The sequence below is a fragment of the Acanthopagrus latus genome, chromosome 23 (genome assembly GCF_904848185.1).
Source record: "Acanthopagrus latus isolate v.2019 chromosome 23, fAcaLat1.1, whole genome shotgun sequence".
Taxonomy (NCBI): Eukaryota; Metazoa; Chordata; class Actinopteri; order Spariformes; family Sparidae; genus Acanthopagrus; species Acanthopagrus latus.
In genome coordinates, this window is record NC_051061.1 from 23114823 (window position 1) to 23131863 (window position 17041).

A 17041-nucleotide genomic window follows, 5' to 3' on the forward strand; every position below is an offset into this window, starting at 1 on the left:
ACCTGCCATGTGAGAAGCTCAAACGGCAGATGTTTGCATGCGCGGACTAGACGGGCGATGTGACGGCTCGCATTAACGTCGACTACCTTTAGCAAATTAGATATATGGCAAAAAACAGCCCGGCTTCGGCTCAACCTATGACAAAGTGTGCAGTTGTTTGTTACCTGCTATTTGGATTCTTTTGTATAATTGGGCTGCACGTGTCTTTGAGCATGTTGACGACAACAAATAGCAGCTGGCTGATGATTGAAGATATTTTTTAAAGCGTAAAAAAAAAACCCTTCCTATCAGTCTTTGCGTGGAGGATTAGAACAGGTGGAGCCATCACCAGCTCTGAATCTGTGAGAGCTGGTTGCTGTTCTGGAGACAGTTTTATATTTAACTCGTCCCGTTTTGAGTCTTCACTCTGCAGCTCAAGCGCGCAATTAGGAGCAGAAGAGTCCTTTCTTTGTTTCTGCCTCATTTCCTAGTTTGAAGTTAATGAGGTTACTGTATTATTGCAGGAATATCTCATACAGAAGTGTTTTTTTTTTACTTATTATTTTATAAATAAATCCCCTGAAGAGACCAAAAACCAACAATGAGCTGAGAATAAAGTCTCAGTGCTGCTGAGAGTCTTTCAGCCCAGCCGCCAAAATAAAATGCTGGCAGCTTACGATTTGTTGAGATCCGTTTGTGTCACACGGATCATTGTTGTGTTTCTACGCTGACATCACACGAGAAGAAGTGACGGTGACTTTACAGTTACGTATCTATAAGACTTCCAAGCCAGTGACTGCAGACGGTGTTTAAGTTTCTGCATTTTTAATGAGACATCTGGACATTTCCCAGCCACGTTTGGCAAGTGGATAAATATTGACAAGACATCGGGACATTTCCAGATGTGTTTGTGGTGACAGAACCAGATGTTTTAAGCTAACCAAGTGTTTTTGGGTTTTTTTTTGTGCCTGGGCCTAACCACAACCCGCCACTGCCAACTAAAACCCACAAAGCAGCCAAAGAACTGCACTCAAGAACATATTAATTCATAATGAACACCGACAGTGTTTTTTTTGTTTTTTTTTCAATTCTGGATGAACTGAATTTCTGGAGAGCAGCTCCGTGTTTGTGAAATGTCACCGAGCCAAGCTGAGTGTTTACCAGGATGACAAGTTCAAAGAAACAAATTGCACGTCTTCCAATTGATGAAGGACGGTCTGGTGGAAAGTGTAACTCGTCGTTGGTTTCGGTCTTTGATTTAAAAATACAGCAGGTTTTACTCTCCTTGGATATCTGTTTCTGTGGCGCCGGAATTCACCTCGAAACTCTGCTGGTTAACCGTCGACCTCGCTTCCTCCTGCCTCGTTTTTTGCATCACAGAAGCAAACCAGCCGACCAAGTGTGTGTGTGTGTGTGTGTGTGGGCGGGCTGGCGGTTGTATTTGCGTGCTCGTGTGTACAGATGAGTGTTAGTGACATTATCTGTCACGCAGACAGGCAGCCCGCTGTCGGCTTGATTACCGCTGGCCAGCCAAACGCTTGACCCGCGAGCGGTCGAGGCCCCGGCGGTGGCAGCGGTGGGAGCATTATCCACCTCCACCCCTGCCTGTGTATAATGGCCGCACCGTGTGATCGATGGCCTGTGTACCTGTGGAGCCCAGCAGCTACAAAGCCAGACACACACACACACACACACACACACACACACACACACACACATACATACACACTTATACAACCAAGCGGCTCTCATAAAGGCCAGGAGACACACAGCGCTCCTCAGGAAACACCTCCAAGTCACACCCTGACACATGGATCCATTATACAGGCTTGACTAGATGTATGGTATATTCATCATCTTGTCCAAATACACTGCGGTCTCGGTGCTGGATCGCCTGAATGCAGAATTGTTCACCGTAGTAGAAGGTTTTTTTTGTTTTTTTTTCTCCTTCATGTTGACAAAGGCTTTCACATAAACAACAGTGTGGGCGGATTATAAAACAATCCCAGTGTTATTAAACCGACGTAACAAAGTATGCTTTATTCTCTGGGTACCACAGACCGGTACTGGATTGGTACCAGCTCCTGATTGGCTATCCCGAGGGAGCGGTGGGCCTGTGGAACAGGTACCAACTCTGGATCTTTTGGTCTGTCAACATTTATTAATTCAAACATACCCGAGTTGTATTTTTGTGAATTCCTAACCGTCTGCTGTTGATGATGCAGCTGCCAGCATTATGTGACGGCGTCTGACACGACGTTATATGCGTGTTTACATTTGTATAATATGATTTAGCATTAGTAGGCTAACTAGGCTACCTGTTCCTGCGGACCAACACTGCAATCAGCCAATCACAGCCCACTGACATCATCTGTGAGCTGCTCCAGGGTTTCTTTTAAGATTATTTCAGCTAACTTCCAAATTTAACTGAACACAATCCTCATCATCTATAAATATGTAATCAGCACACTAGCGTCTATCTACTCTAGAGCTGTAGCTACATGAGCTTTAGCATAGTACATAGTACATTAGCTAGCTTGCGTAATTAGTATTATATGTGATTTGGCTGCTGTTGTGATTACAAGTCACAGATCTGTAACAGTTTGTCAGATGAATGTAGGTGCTGCAAACTAAACTCATAATGTTACATAATGTTGTTTTTGAAATATACATATAAAAATACACCAAACTCCTTCAGTGCCGACTTGTTTACTGGTGTGAGTCACACAAAGATCTGTAATCAGCACATTTTCCCTCGTTTTTCGTCGCCCATTCAAAACATTTTTTATGGTTTTTGGCACGACTGCGGCGCTGGTGTCGATCCAGGACCGTTTACATCCTGCTCTGCTGTCCCGGGGCGGAGCGGTCAAGAAGCGTGGGCACAAGTTTCTTCTGAATTTAGTCAAAATGCAGCTTAAATGGAATGAAGACAGTGAACACACGAAACAGAGTTTGGTGCAGCGTGTTGGACTGCAGCTAACGTCACGTAGATATTAACTCAGGTTAGCATCTGTTTTTAAGCGTTGTGATTGTGTTTCTCATTAATCCCATGGACAGTTTCAACTTCGTCAGCAGGGAGCAGAAGTCAGAGATTCAAGTCAAACTCATTCTGTATCGCTTTTTTTTTTTTTTTTTCATCTCTGACAGACGTAACCAATGAATGGGCTAATTATCGACCAACAAAATCATAAAAGCAGCGGAAATTAGGGATGTTAAATGGTTGCGTTCAGTCCAAGGTCCACCTGGTGAATCGGTGTGCCGTGTAACTTCTCACTGTTGAAAGAAGTCAAAATAAATGTTCCGCTGCTTCTTACTTTTCACATATTTTAATGCAATATTTAATCTTTTTTAGCACCAAATTACGGTGGCGGCATTGATATCGGTATCGATTAACAACGCTGCACCCTCAATGCCAAACACAGCGCTCAGCTTTGGTTGTGCTGCTTTTTGTAAATGTCGAGGCTTTCAGAAACATTCCTAAACCGCTCAAATCCATTTTACAGGTCTGACTGCATGAATCCAATTCACTGATCACTTGTGAACAGGTGCTTTATGCATTCCCGTCTCTTCAGAGAATTACATACAAACATCCCAAATTCCCTGCACCCTCGACGCTGAATTGTCCAACACGTAGCCGGTACATTTCTTTTTTTTCTGTCTTTGCTTTTGACAAATCCTGACGTGCGCTCTGTCTCACCTGAGCTGTACGCACCGGTTCTAAAAAAAAAACATTCCTGTGCGATCGAGCATCCTTGTTTGGCTACAGGAGCATGTTGGGCCTGAATTTCTGAATGCAGCAGAGGAATAAGAAGCTTCAACACATTTGGAGGAGGAACTTTTTCTTTCTGATTTGAATCCTCCTGGAAATGAAAGTGATTCTATGGAAGCCGCTATAGCTTGATCGCAAGCAAAGAAAGGAATCCTAGGAATCCTAGAAAGCCCCTATATATATATATATATATATATATATATATATATATATATATATATATATATATATTCCCCATGTGCACCTGTCTTCCCTGTACCGTCCTGTTCCTGTCCGTCTCCTCCATAAACAAAATCCCCTCCTGCTTGATCTTTTCAAAACTCTCCGTTTGTCCTTTGGAGAGTCAAGGTTACCATGTCCATCGCTCCCTCCCGCCGCTGCAGAGATCTGTCAACAAACTTCTGAAGACTTTCTCACTTGGCAAACTTAAAGAGGAGCGGGGTCGTCCCAGGAGGTAATCAAGCTCCTTCTCCCCGCAACCGGTATCTTTAAACAGAATAGATAAAGGAGGAGCGGGTCATGCAGGAGAGCTCAGGTACTCGGCAGGAAAAGTTCAGTGTATTGATGTGCTGCAAAGGGCTGCCGCTTCACAGAGAGAGGAGCCCGTCAGACCCCAGGCTTGATACCTGCACAGGTAGCCCGAAGGGAGCTCGGTTAGTGCCCAGAGAAATTGACTTGCTGAAAAAAAAGATTACACCCTCTTTCTTTCTATCTCCTCTTTTTTTTTATATATTTCTTGCACCTTACCCACACGAACCCTCTTTCACGCTCAACTTTTGTGGAAAAGAACAAGAAGAAGAGGAAGAAGAAGAAGAAAAAAAAAGGCGCACGGATAAATGACTGTCTTCTTCACTGGAGACTAATGATCCACTGGTGTCTTTCAGTCTTGGCACTGAAAGTGGAGAAGAGCTTTGATGATGGAGGATTGCGGCTGACAGATAAAAGCTGGATGCCCCCCCTCCAACACCACCACCGCCGCCACCCTCCTCCACCCGAGAATGCTCCCCATCTCTCACACTACTTAGTTATGTGCTCCACTGTTATCGCTATGGTAACCCATTGTTATTTTATTTCATCTCTGGCACCAAAAAGTTCAAGCTGAATGCGGAGGAACCCTGCGTGCATCGAGGTTGCCTCTTCCTCGTCTGCCTTTTGTCTCCGTCCCGCTCGCTCTCTGTCTGGATCTGTTCATCATACAGAATGCACTTTTGTAACACGGTGGCGTGTTATTGAAGGACATATTTCCTCTATCGGAGGCTTTCCAGGTGTTTTCTATAGCATGCGGTTGAGGTTCGCTTTGTTCGTTCCTCCTATTCAGATCTTCAAGTAAACACTTGTGTGAGTCTAACTTTTCTCACATCAGACGCCGGTGACACAATTACACAATGAAAGGTCACCGTGCTGAGAGCTTTAAAACTCTCAGGTGTTTTTGTATTCCCCGCACTCACTTCTTTACCTTCCCCCTGTGCGCGACCGTCTTCAGTAAAGCGGTTTTAAAGCCGGCTCTGTGCAAATTCAAATGCATTATTTACTAAATTGCTGCTCTGAGCTATTTAAGGATGGAAAGAACGTGAACTCCCCGGGAAAATGCGACTGTTTTCGAGCCCTTTTTCCCCCCCGTCTCCTTCCCCACTCCTCACTTTTTCATCCGAGCACAATTTGATTTGACTTGATTTGATTTGAGCCCTGCCACTTTCAGTTTGAATAAGGTAACCAAGAGTTATTTGCCAGGAGAGACAAGGGGGCCTCGCCGGCTGGAAGGTTTGATGAATTTTTTCGCGCCGCTTAAAAATTCTAACTTTGCTTTATTCAAATGTAACACATGACTACAAAGACCCGGTGTTTGATGAGGTGTATGAGATGTAAATGTCGAACGGAGCCTCTCCACTTATCTGCCCCGCCGAGGAAGGTGCCCGGCATCGTAATCATCTGATCTGAACGGATTCAAAGTGTGCTCCTTTATGTGAATGAGTGCTGCTCCGTTGCTTTGACGGAGGGGGGAGCCGTACAGTAACGTCCCCCCGGGGGGCTCGGTGGATCAGATGGAGCAGGCGAGGAGATGTGTGCTGCGGCTTCTCGGGGATCTGAGATGTGGAGTGCAGTTATTTTCAGGGCATCCATTTTTTTTCTTTTTTTCCTCGAGGAGGAGCACTTCAAATCCCAGACTCCTGCTGCATTCACGCTACATCTGTACCCGATTTCCTCCCCCATAAACCCCCTCCCCCCCAAAAAAAATCCACTTTGCTGGTAGTTTCCGTCTCGTGCCACATCTCCTTTTTACACACAATGGTTTTCTCATTTCCTTCTGTAATCCAGCCTCTCGTATTCTAACCTTTGCACACCTGACTGTCATCTGCTTGAAGTGTTTGCAGTTCAGTCATGTAGAATAACTCCACTCGTGTATGTATAGTAAGCCACTCCGGATGAGAGTGTCAGCTAAATGTCTAAGATGTAAATGTATGTAAATGTGAGACCTCCCGTGTGCGACTGCATGTCTGTGACTGCACATAGCCATCAGCGGCTCTCGGAAAGGGAAAACCGCATCGACTCCTTTCATTCATTCGGTCACATCCGGGGCGATGCTGGCGCTGATCTACACGATTCTCATCTGGCCTAATGGAAAACGAACAAAACGGTAAACTATAAAATATCAGAGCTCAGACTGAAGAGCAGATGTTTAGCAGCACAGCAGATGTTGTGGTATCATCAGTGAGTGAGAGGCTACATACAGTAGCTGCTCTGCCTGTGCAGTCGCTAATGTGAGAGCTGCTGGATGAGCGAGCGTCTACCTCCGCCTGCTGCAGCCCAGCCTCTGGACGGCCACACATCTGTCTTTGGGGGGGAAGCAGACGGCTAAAGCTCAACCTTTTGCTCACTTTGTGCGCCTGCGACAAACAGAATGTGCAGTGCATGAGCATGCATAGGCTGCTCTTTGTTTGTGTGTATTTGTGTGTGAGCCCGGGAATCAAGCTGCTCACTGCCTGCCTGTCTCTCGGCCCCTCCAGAGGGTCATTCAGCCTCTCTCCCAGCTTCTAATCCCGTCTGTCCGGGGGAGATAGAGGGGAGCGGACGGCCGCGGCGCACCCGGGGCGCCGCAAACACAATCACCAGCCTTTCACAGACACTTAACGGGGCTTTGCGCTTGTTCAACAAGGCAAAACGCGGCAGGAGGGATCAATTTAATACAAGGCCTGACTCAAATGGAAAGAGGGTAAATAAATAAGCAATGACAGCGAGGACTGTCGCACAATTTGTGTAGTGGCTGTGCACTTTCTCTCGGCCTCTCCTCGGTTGCCTTTCTCAGCAGCACCTATAGGATTCCATTTCCTCCCTCGGCGGCGTGTGAGGACGAGCTGAGAAAGAGCAACCCTGGCTCCTCTCTCTCATCAGGGTGTGTTATTTTAATAAATCACTTCTGCCATTGCTTGGTACATTAATTCCCCGGGCCCAGAGGGCTGTGTTGCCACTAGCAGCGATCTGCATGAGGCGCTAAATGATGTGGGGGATCCCCCGGTGAGAGAACAGAGGCTCTCTGAATCTTCCCTCCATCTCAGCCTTGTCGGTTTGGCTCTCACCCTGGGCTGGCCCAGCTCTCAGCAGACATCATAATCAGAAGAGAGCCAAGGCCTCATCGCGTTGCACATACCAATGAGTTGCACATATAGCCAGAAGGGAAGTCACCTGACACCTCGCTCTGCAGACACTAGCCCCTCGCGTGGCTTCATTAAGCTTTTTCACTCGGGGGCTTTATGATACAATGCATGTATACGGCGACTACATGCGCACACGCGGCGTGCACGCTCCCTAAACAGATTTCAGGGGAACTGTGTGTATTCTCTCAGGGGAGAATTGTTCTGTTTACTCGTAATCCAAAGACAATAAGTCGCACAGCAGTTTAACCTACGTCTCCCTTTAACCTCTCGGTTTTGCATAAATGTGCCACTCGTCAAATGAAATTCCATCACGTTGTCGTCGTGCACCGAGACCATCGCAGTCCTCGGAGCGAGCCACGTGTCTGCAGGTGGCGGCATGCATAAACACTACGTAGATGTGGCTGTTTTACATGGCTGCTTGATTGAATCCAGCACAGTGTGACTGCACTGAGGCAGGTGGGAGTAGCAAAGTGGTAACACCGGCGCCGGTAGTGTTGATGGGAGTGATGTGAATGTATTTCTCCGCTGGGGGTTTCCAGACACCCCTGTTTCCCCCTCTGCAACATCTTGACGCAGCGTGGACTGGCTTGCAGTTTTTGTTTTTTTTCTTTCTTTATACATCATAACTCCTTAGACAGAGGTGAGGTTGCCATTGGTATGCACAGACAACACCGGCAGATTCACCACCCAGAATACCGCTGGGAGATTATACCCTTCCCGCTCCACGCAGCAGGGATCCGGCCACCGTAAATAGAGCGCTTGGGAGTTTGCCGTGTGCCCGGAATGACAGAGCACCACGGCGGCTGAACACGCCATTCAGTCGCCGAGCACAAACTCAAGGACTGCCGCAAAAATACAGTAATCTCTCATGCTCCCGGTTGCGGTTTTTTCCCCCCTTTTTTCCTAAGGGGGACTCAGAATCCGGCGCACTGGAGATCCGTCTGGCTGATTGTCAGCGTGCAACCGCTGGGGCGTGCAGGACATAAGCTACAAACGAAACTTCAGACAAGATATATCATGAGATGACAGAGAGAAAATGACTTTAGTGCAGAGTTGTTCACACAGAAACTCTCGTCTCTACACGTGTCATCCTTTATGATAAAGCCGCTCAGTCAAAGCAAGAACTCGGCACTAATCAGAGTTTACAGAAGAGAAAATTGGCCCCATTTATTAGCTTTTTTTTTTTTTGCTCAAACATTAAACTAGTTTATGGATAAATTATTCATTGTGTGTTTATATCGAATCTTCTGAGAGACGGAGCACCGATTGTAGCCGCGGTTCAGCGTGCGGATCGAATCATAAATGAAAAGCGGGAGTTCTTCTGAAGGGCTTCTGTAGTATCAGACACAAAACCTGAATGGCAGCAGGAGAGGTAATTTGAACAAGTATAACGACTCGCTGTTGCCATGGTGTGCGATGACACACAGTGGAAACACAGACGCAGCACACTGAAATTCTAGATGAGAAGCGCTTCGACATGTTTTAACAACAAGCCGACCCGTCACACCATGAAGGGGGTAAATAATGCAAGTGTACACCCGAGTGTTTTCAAGATATTTCAAGTTTAATTCAAACATTTCACGGTCGTTTTCAGTTTTCATCATCCGGCGTTATCAGCGTCTATTTTTGGACATACTGATTTCCGCTACTTGTGCACACTCTGACCCATTAAAACTGCATCTGTGCATTTGACTTAATATGGGCACGGAGGGCTGTCTTAATTAATAAGCAGGCATCCACCAAACTAATCTGCCTGTGTTGTGAAGTCTGTCCTTTCCATTAAGTGGGACTCACATTATCTCCTAATCAAATTAGTCACTTAATTGTGGCCCTCCCTTGATGGATCCCATGAAAAAAGGAGCGCCGTGTTTGCTGGAGGGGGATGTGTGAAGATGGAACACGGCTGTTTCATTACGATATGAATTTTTTAATAACCAAAGCGTTCGCTGTCATCTCCTTGCTTTGAACCTTTGCGAAGGGTGAAGTTGAATTTGACATTTTACCCACTCACACAGTTGAGTGTCTAGCTGGTGTGTTGGGGCTAAGTACCTAGCCCAAGGCCACTACCCAATTGCCCGACAGGGGATTGACCCCTGTCATCCACTGATCACTAGTCTGCCTTCTTAATCACTCCCCCACACACACCGCCTGCTGCACTACCTGATCTTAGTCAATACATTAGCTCCTTCAGCGCTGATAGAACTGCTATTTCCCAAGTCATGATTAAGGAGGGGAACCTTATGTGACCGAAAGATGCCACTCTGTCCATCCTCGCCTGTGTGGATTGGCCCCCGGGAGCTCACATTTTCAGGGAGAGCGAAGGCTACCCCCGCGGCGTTGGAGAGCTTGCGGTGGCCCGCGTCCACGGGGGGAAACCCCGGGTGTCTGATGAATGGCGGCATGTGTGGTCGTTTGTCCTGCTGATGGAGTTTTATCCCCTGCCCTTTCAGAGCCGCCAGACAATAAAGAGAGCCACAGCCAAGCGTGACAGGTTAACCCAACAGTAATAGAATACTCTTAATAGTCTGGCTCGAGCCAAAGTCGGCGGCGGGGGCCGGCCAAATCGCCGGGCTACCTCGGCGGCGAGAGTGCAGGAGGACGCGACACGAGCGCTCGCTGTTGTTGTCAGACAGGGGAGCAAGGACAAAGAGGGCAGCTTGATGGCTTAATGGGTGGTTTGATGGCTTCACGGGGTGAAATTGAAGTTGGTGAGGGCGACCAAACGGATGAAAGAGGGCGCGAGGGGCATTATACAAAACGGAAATTAGCCATATATAAGCGTGACGTCAACCAACTGTATCAATTATAGATTTTATAGGAATCCTTGAGCTTCAGCGCGGTGGCATTGTCTCCCTCTCTCCCGCCTCTCCTTCATATGGAAAAATGATTTACAGAGGATGCTCTGACGGCGCGGTGATGTCTATACATGGGGGAGAAAATAAACACGATCAAACCGCGCAAACAGTCAAAAGAGATTTGGATGATGTTGTCATGACGTTGACGTGAACGTGCCTGTTTTCTGGCAGATAATCCTCACAAAGAGAATCCTCCGGGCTACATGCACCCGCGCAAGGCAACGCTGCTGTCGGTGTTTGTTTCTGTAGCACCTCCGCTCGCAGTTTGTCATGTCTGACTTGGGCTTTAATTAGGCCTGCGAATTGAAGCGGCGGCAGCAGGGCTGGGAGCCCTCTGTCCACAGCTCAGCCGTCCTCCACGGCGTCTCCTCGGAGGACCTCTCTGCTCTGTGTGGTTAAGATAATAGAGGCTCGCTCAGAAGATGTTAATTGAGGGGAGATAAAGTGCAGTAGTGGCTGGAGGGATGCAATGTGCGGGGGTGGAGGGGAAGGAGGGAGGGCTACCTGATTAGAGGCTGAGGTGTTTGACTTACAGCTCTTTTTGGTGATATATGTACTGCTAGATTTCCCCACCCCCCCACACACACCCTGAGAAAAAAAAAAAAAAAAAGAAGAAGAAAGAAAACACAGGAGCAGCATGCATCAAAAAGCCCGACCTGAAAGACAGTTATTAAAGTTCCTCCTGAATCATTTGTGTTGTTCGGCGCTGTGCCGTGCCATGCCGCACTAGCCTTGCAAGACCTGATAAGGCCAGGAGGATTAATATATTTTACCTCTCGGCAGCTGCTGGAGCTGAATGGTGCTGTCAAATTGTGCAAGGTGGAGCTGAGAGTTTAGGTCTTTGTGGAGCTGTTTCGGGGGCCGTGCAGGCAGGCAGGCAGGGAAGGATTCAGACCTCTACGTGGGCCGTGAAGGTGGAAAGCAGAGGCAGAAGTGATCTGACCAAAACAGCTGAAGTGACAGAAGCTACATTAATAGTGGCATATGTCTGAAGCACCGAGAAACTGAAAGAGAGAGAAAACAGACCCTCCACCAGCCCGACGGAGGACGGAGGGAACGAGAAAGAGGAGGGGAGGACGAAAAAGGCAGAAAACAGTGCCAGCAGCCTCTATAATTGCCTCAATGCCACTGGGATTGCTTTCATTCAATTGAAGCATTCTCTTTCTCCGTACATTTCGAGGTGGAAAGCGTTCGCACGGTGAGGAAGGAGGAGGAGGAGGAGGACGAGGAGAGGAGGGGAGTGTTGGGCCGGGTGGCGTGGGCGGGCGGGAGATCCGACGGTACCCTCCCTCTTTCGGTAACATACAGCGATGAGGGCGATAGCTCCCGTGTAGCGGCTGAATCTCTGGCATCAGTGTGAGCAACAGAGAGAGAGAGCGAGCGAGCGAGCAAACGAGAAAGCGAGAGAGAGAGAGAGATACAGTGAGAGAGAGAGAGAGAGAGAGAGAGAGAGAGAGAGAGAGAGAGAGAGAGCACAGTGCTGTGGAAGAGTGAGGTAGCGATAAGGAGGTAGGTGGACCGCAGATCAGACCTGTCAGATGTGATTGCGCACCCAAGTGCAACCCCGCATGTGAGCAAGCGTGTGTGTGTGTGTGTGTGTGTGTGTTTTATATTTCCCAAAGACAACCTACCTCCTCACCCCCCTCATAGCAACACACACACACAGACACACACATCACACACACCGCATCGCTGCCCGAACACACTCACATTCCTCGAGGAATCCTTTATTTCTTTATTTGGGCTCCTGTTGGTGCGTGCATTGGATGCTCTGCTCCCTCCTCCTCCTCCCTCTTCTTCTTCTTCTCCTCCTCCTCCGTGTCCTGCTCTTCTCTCTCCTCCTCCTCCTCCTCCTCTCCCCTCTTTGCCGCTCTCACAGCCTAGTTTTCTTTTTTTTTCCTCTTCAATCTTGTGTGTGCAGGTTGTATCTGACGGAGGGACCGGTGCCGCGCTCCCATCCCCACGCTCCTTCAACAACAACACTGTGAGTATTCTCATGCTAATTTGGCGTCTCCAGCCTTTCCCAACGTCGGTCTGTCTCTTTCTCCCTCTCCTCTTCTTCTTTCTCTTCTCTCTCTCCCTCCTCTCTTTTCAATCTCTGCCTCTTTTAATGTTTTCATCCACCGCGCCAAACGCAGCGGCGGCGGCAGCGCGGGAAGGGAGAGAAAGAAGTGGAGACAAAAAGGAACGAGGGAGGATGCACAGAAATAGAGAGAGAGAGGGGAGAGAGGGGAAAAGGAATCAGGGGAGGGGAGAAAAGCGACAAGGGGGGAAGAGATTTGCTGCTGCTGCTGCTGGCTGCTGCTTACCGCTGCTTCTGCTGCGAGCGACCCGTTCTGCTTTCGGAGGTGTTTCTCTTGGAGGATGGTGGAATTGCCGAAGGGATGAAGGGGGCGGGTCTTTGGGTTTTGTGAGTAGATAGTTGTGCGAGAATGATAGGGGATGCTGTTGACAAGCACAGAGTGGCTCATCAGACAGCCGGGCAGCTGGAACCAAGGTTTTCTCTGTTGACTAAACTTCTGATTCATCCGTCACTTTCTATATTTGCACACACACACACAGAGGCACCCTGCTCTCGCTCTGCCTCCTTTATCCCTTCTTCACTCACTCTTGTATTATTGTGGAACGAGGGACTCTCGTTCGATCATGATGATGTTGAGCGGCAGCGTCTGTGCAGATGGGGGAGCTGAATCGTAGATAGCTGTTTTCGCCTCGGTTGCATACCTGTGCCAAGATGTGCCGAGCGTCAGCGAGTGTGTGTGTGTGTGTGTGTGTCATTCATAATTTGCACTTAGTTTTAATGACCAACAGCAGCAGCTGCAAAAGCTTTTCCTCGTTCAACATTTGTTCCCGCATATGTGCGAGTTTCAGTTTGTGTTTATTTACATGTCGTCGCAGAAATCGGCGTCAGAGTCGACTTATTATCATGCACACAGTAATGAGCACAAGGCATATGAATACATGATATATATAGATGTGTTTGTAGTGTGTGTGTGTGTGTGTGTGTGTGTGTGAGGTCAGTAAGTCAGTGTCCATTCCCACACGCTGCCCTTTGATCAAAGGGCCACATTTAGTCCGCCCACGGCATGTGTCTGAGCCATATGAAGAGTGGGTGTACTCTGTGTGTGTGTGGTGTGGGGGGGCGCTGAGATGGATAGGCCCTGTACCCTCACTTGCAACTCCATGGCTAATGGGCACGCAGGTCAGCAGGGGTGGACGCGCATCCGGCTGTGCGGATATGTCACCGAGACCAAAAACCTCTCTCAGGCCTTCGCGGGGAGTCACGAAAACACAAATCTTTGCAAGAGAAAAAGCATATTGGGCCAACAAAACGCTCGGAACACACTTTGGCAGATTCATTTGGCAGAGTAAAAGGGATTGATCTGAGCGTGGCAATTAGGCAAATTTCAGAACTAAGCATCTGGCGAGGCGAGAACGCTTCGCCTGGCAGAGGATTACCATTTTAGTTCCATTTTGAGACGACGCAGCCCAGAATGTGTTATTTCACAGCACTCCTGCAGGCAGCACGGCGGCTCAGGCAACAAAAAAAAAAAAAAAACGCCACATGAGGGATCTTTGTGCAGCGTTTATGTTGTGTATGTTGATTTCCGCGACCTGCGAAGTAAAAGTGGTGCTTTGATTAATGATGATTAGCTTTAATATGTGTGTTCGTAGCCGTGGCGGCCCCGACCTCCCTTTCCCCGGCCTTTATGAAAATGAATTGTCAGAGTAAAATGCCCGGGATGATAGCAGCCTGCCGATGAGCTTGCTTTCTAAAGTAGGCTGATATAAATGAGAACCATTCCCCCAATTACGGAAGATTAGGTTACCCTCCACCAATCTGAATCCTTAAATCCCTTCTGTTTTTACAGCTCTGTCTGCCGAATGTAATTCAGCTTCGAGACCTGGGCAGAATAGCAATAAAAGAAGGTAGAAACTTTAGCAGTGAAACCAAGGCAGTAAAAATATCCATTGGGAGAGAGCTAAAGCACATGATAATTGACACAGCGCTGTGTTGCAGTTGGCTGTAATTAACTGTGTAACAGAGGTTGTCAGTTGGAAAGAGAGAAAGCCCCGACTATCTTAGTGCATTTAACACACTTGAAAGTGCAACATTTATCGTGTCTTGCCAGGCTTCACCCAGGGTTGCGTTTCACGTTAGCGTGGGCCCTCCTCGCCGATCTTCTTACTACAGGCCCCAGTCAGACATTATACACTACTTCCTCTGTCCTTTTGTTCCACAGTTTGAACACATGAAAAATCAAAAGGAGCCCATTGTTTTCTGGGGCGAGCGCAACAAAAAAAAAAAAAAAAAAAGAAAAAAAAAGCTTATCATCTATTTTTAGTGCACTTTTCCTCATTGTTGCCTGGGCCACGATTCATGCTTACGTCTGGCGGTTGTGTGCCATAAACTATGTTGTGCTTCGCAGCCAAGCGCTGGCTGGTGACAACTCTCACCCACACATAAGTGATCTATGAGCCATATACCACAGGCCCCCTGCTGCCTCGCCAGCCGCTTTCAAACGCGCAGGACCACAACAATGTCATTCCCCCCTGTGTGATAGCACCCATATGCGGCGAGAGCACCTGTATTAGCGTAACGTGCCAACCCCTTTATTTCTCATCACTTATCACAACCCGCGACATGCTGTACCGAAAAGGGGGAAAGGAAAAAAAAAAAAAAAAAAAAAGCTCATAAAGATAAAAATCACATTTCACTAGAGGGTGCTTGTGTGACAGTGATATATGCTGTGAGCATCCTGCCACCTCATTGAGATGGGAGTGAGTTCTGGGTGGCTAAATCAATTTGTGCAAAGGCTGTTGGCGCTAGTATTGGTGTCGTGATATGATCTTTGTTGTCCATTTTTAGAGGTCAGCGCGAGCGCAAACGACAAGGGCACGAGAACCTGACCGCTTTCTCTCTTGTTTCTAGGCTGGTAAACGATCTCCCCCAAGAGGATTGTGGGTAAAAGTCAGTCTTGATCAAAAAGGTATATGTTTAGTTTTTTTTTTTTCTCTTTTCCTTCACCGTCACTAGGTTTAGACACTATGGATTCTCTATTAAGAATGTACTTTCATCCATTACCGCACGCTGTCTTGATAGAGTGTCGAGAGCCAGAGGCGAGCTCTGTCCGTGCATTAATCGCTGTAATTACTCAGCGAGGGTGACAGTGATTCTGGAGGTGCGTCTGAGTACATATACCAGTAGAGGACTGGGGGCGGGTGGTGTTAGGACCAGTCGATAGGTGAACCCGACTCCGTCTCATGTTAGAGATCTCCGGTCAGGAAGGAATGAAAGGAGCGCTTCAAGATGTGTCAGCGAGTTAAAGCAATTTCCTCAAATGAGTCATAATCTGGGGCACGTCGTCCTCAGTATGTAAGTCGCTGGAAACTACACAGCTTTTTACAAATGCATCATCGGAGTGATGTGTTTCATGCTTCCAGAGCATCTCGAGAGTTTAGGTTTGTTTATTTATCCTGCAAGGACCAACTAACCAGAGCCTGACCCACATCGGCCGATTTGTTGTCCAACACAATGCAAGAACTCAGGGATGAAAACATGTTTGATAACCACATTTTTAGGATCATTGCCAAAAAATGTGTGTACAGTAGCTGATATATCAAAGCTGATGTACCTCCTAATCAGCCAGGCTCTAAACATATAACAGTAGGAACATCATATCATGCACAAGCACCAACATCGACCTATTTCTTGTCCAATGTGATACAACACCAGAGGTTTCTTTGCACTGGTGTCATGTAAGACAACAGCGTTTATTGTTAAGCTGTAAAACGTGCAGCCTCTTTGTCACAAGTGTTTCATATCCACAATCATTGCAGACAACGTGCATCAATCAGCCGTCAGATGTTTTTACTTCATCACTTTGGCTCTAAACACGACCGTAACATTGATGCTGCAGCATCGTATCACGCGCCAGCACCAGATGCACTGTTTATAGCAAGATGCTAATTTACAACACCTCTCCTCAGGAGGCTTTCTGAAGGCGGCACAATGTGAGTTCGGAGAAGTAATTCAAACTCTTTAAATGAGGTCCCCAAGAACGACTGTTTGAAACTAGAAAAGGTGGCAGGGTCCGCCGAATATAGACAAAATGAAACGCTATGAAACTGCGTTGTCCTTCTAGGTCACTTTGTGCATTCAGTCATGGAAGCGAGGATGGTGTGTGTATTTGGATTCTTTCTCTTCTGATTAAGATTCATAAAAGTATGAAAAAGAAAAGGAAACAAAAGCGAGAGTACAAATTCAACACGGTGACAAGTATAGTAACAAAAATACAGCGCTATAAAGGGAGAGATGTTCCTGTGCAGGTGTGTCTCTGAGCCACAACAGCTGTATTTCAAATATAGAAATAACTGGGTGTGATATATTTAAATTGCATTGGGGGGGGGGGGGGAAGTCGAAGGCGGAGGAAAGACCTCACAGCGCCAGCCACACTTTTTGACTGACTTGTGATCTCTGGGAAGTGCAGTGCAAAATCACCACAGCAACGACTGCTTAGCAACAAAGATGTTGCCAACATAAAAAAACAAAAAAAAAAAAAAAGGGAAAAAGGGAAAGAAAAAAAAAACAACAACAAAAAAAAAGAGGAAGACATCAGAATTATTTAGTGTGTACGTAATTTAGTTTTTTACAGCGTTGCCGTTGACCGCCTGTACAAAGAGACGTCCATTGTGAGCGGCGCTCGTAAAGAAAAGGAGGCGAGTGGTCAAATCAAGGCTGTCCAGTCAGGGAAATAAAAAAAAGCGGAGGAGGGAGAGCTGAA

General features: G+C 47.3%; 1 protein-coding gene across 2 annotated transcripts in view; it reads left to right on the forward strand.

Annotated features, from left to right (window-relative positions):
* Positions 1-17041, forward strand: part of LOC119014606 (RNA binding protein fox-1 homolog 3-like) — a 422323-nt gene that overhangs the window by 135701 nt on the left and 269581 nt on the right. The window contains exons 4-5 of one of the 2 annotated variants that reach the window (XM_037089938.1): positions 12178-12240; positions 15190-15247. The gene's annotated coding sequence lies outside the window, so the exon portion shown is untranslated. The remainder of the gene's footprint in view (positions 1-12177; positions 12241-15189; positions 15248-17041) is intronic. The other variant, XM_037089937.1, reaches the window with a different exon arrangement.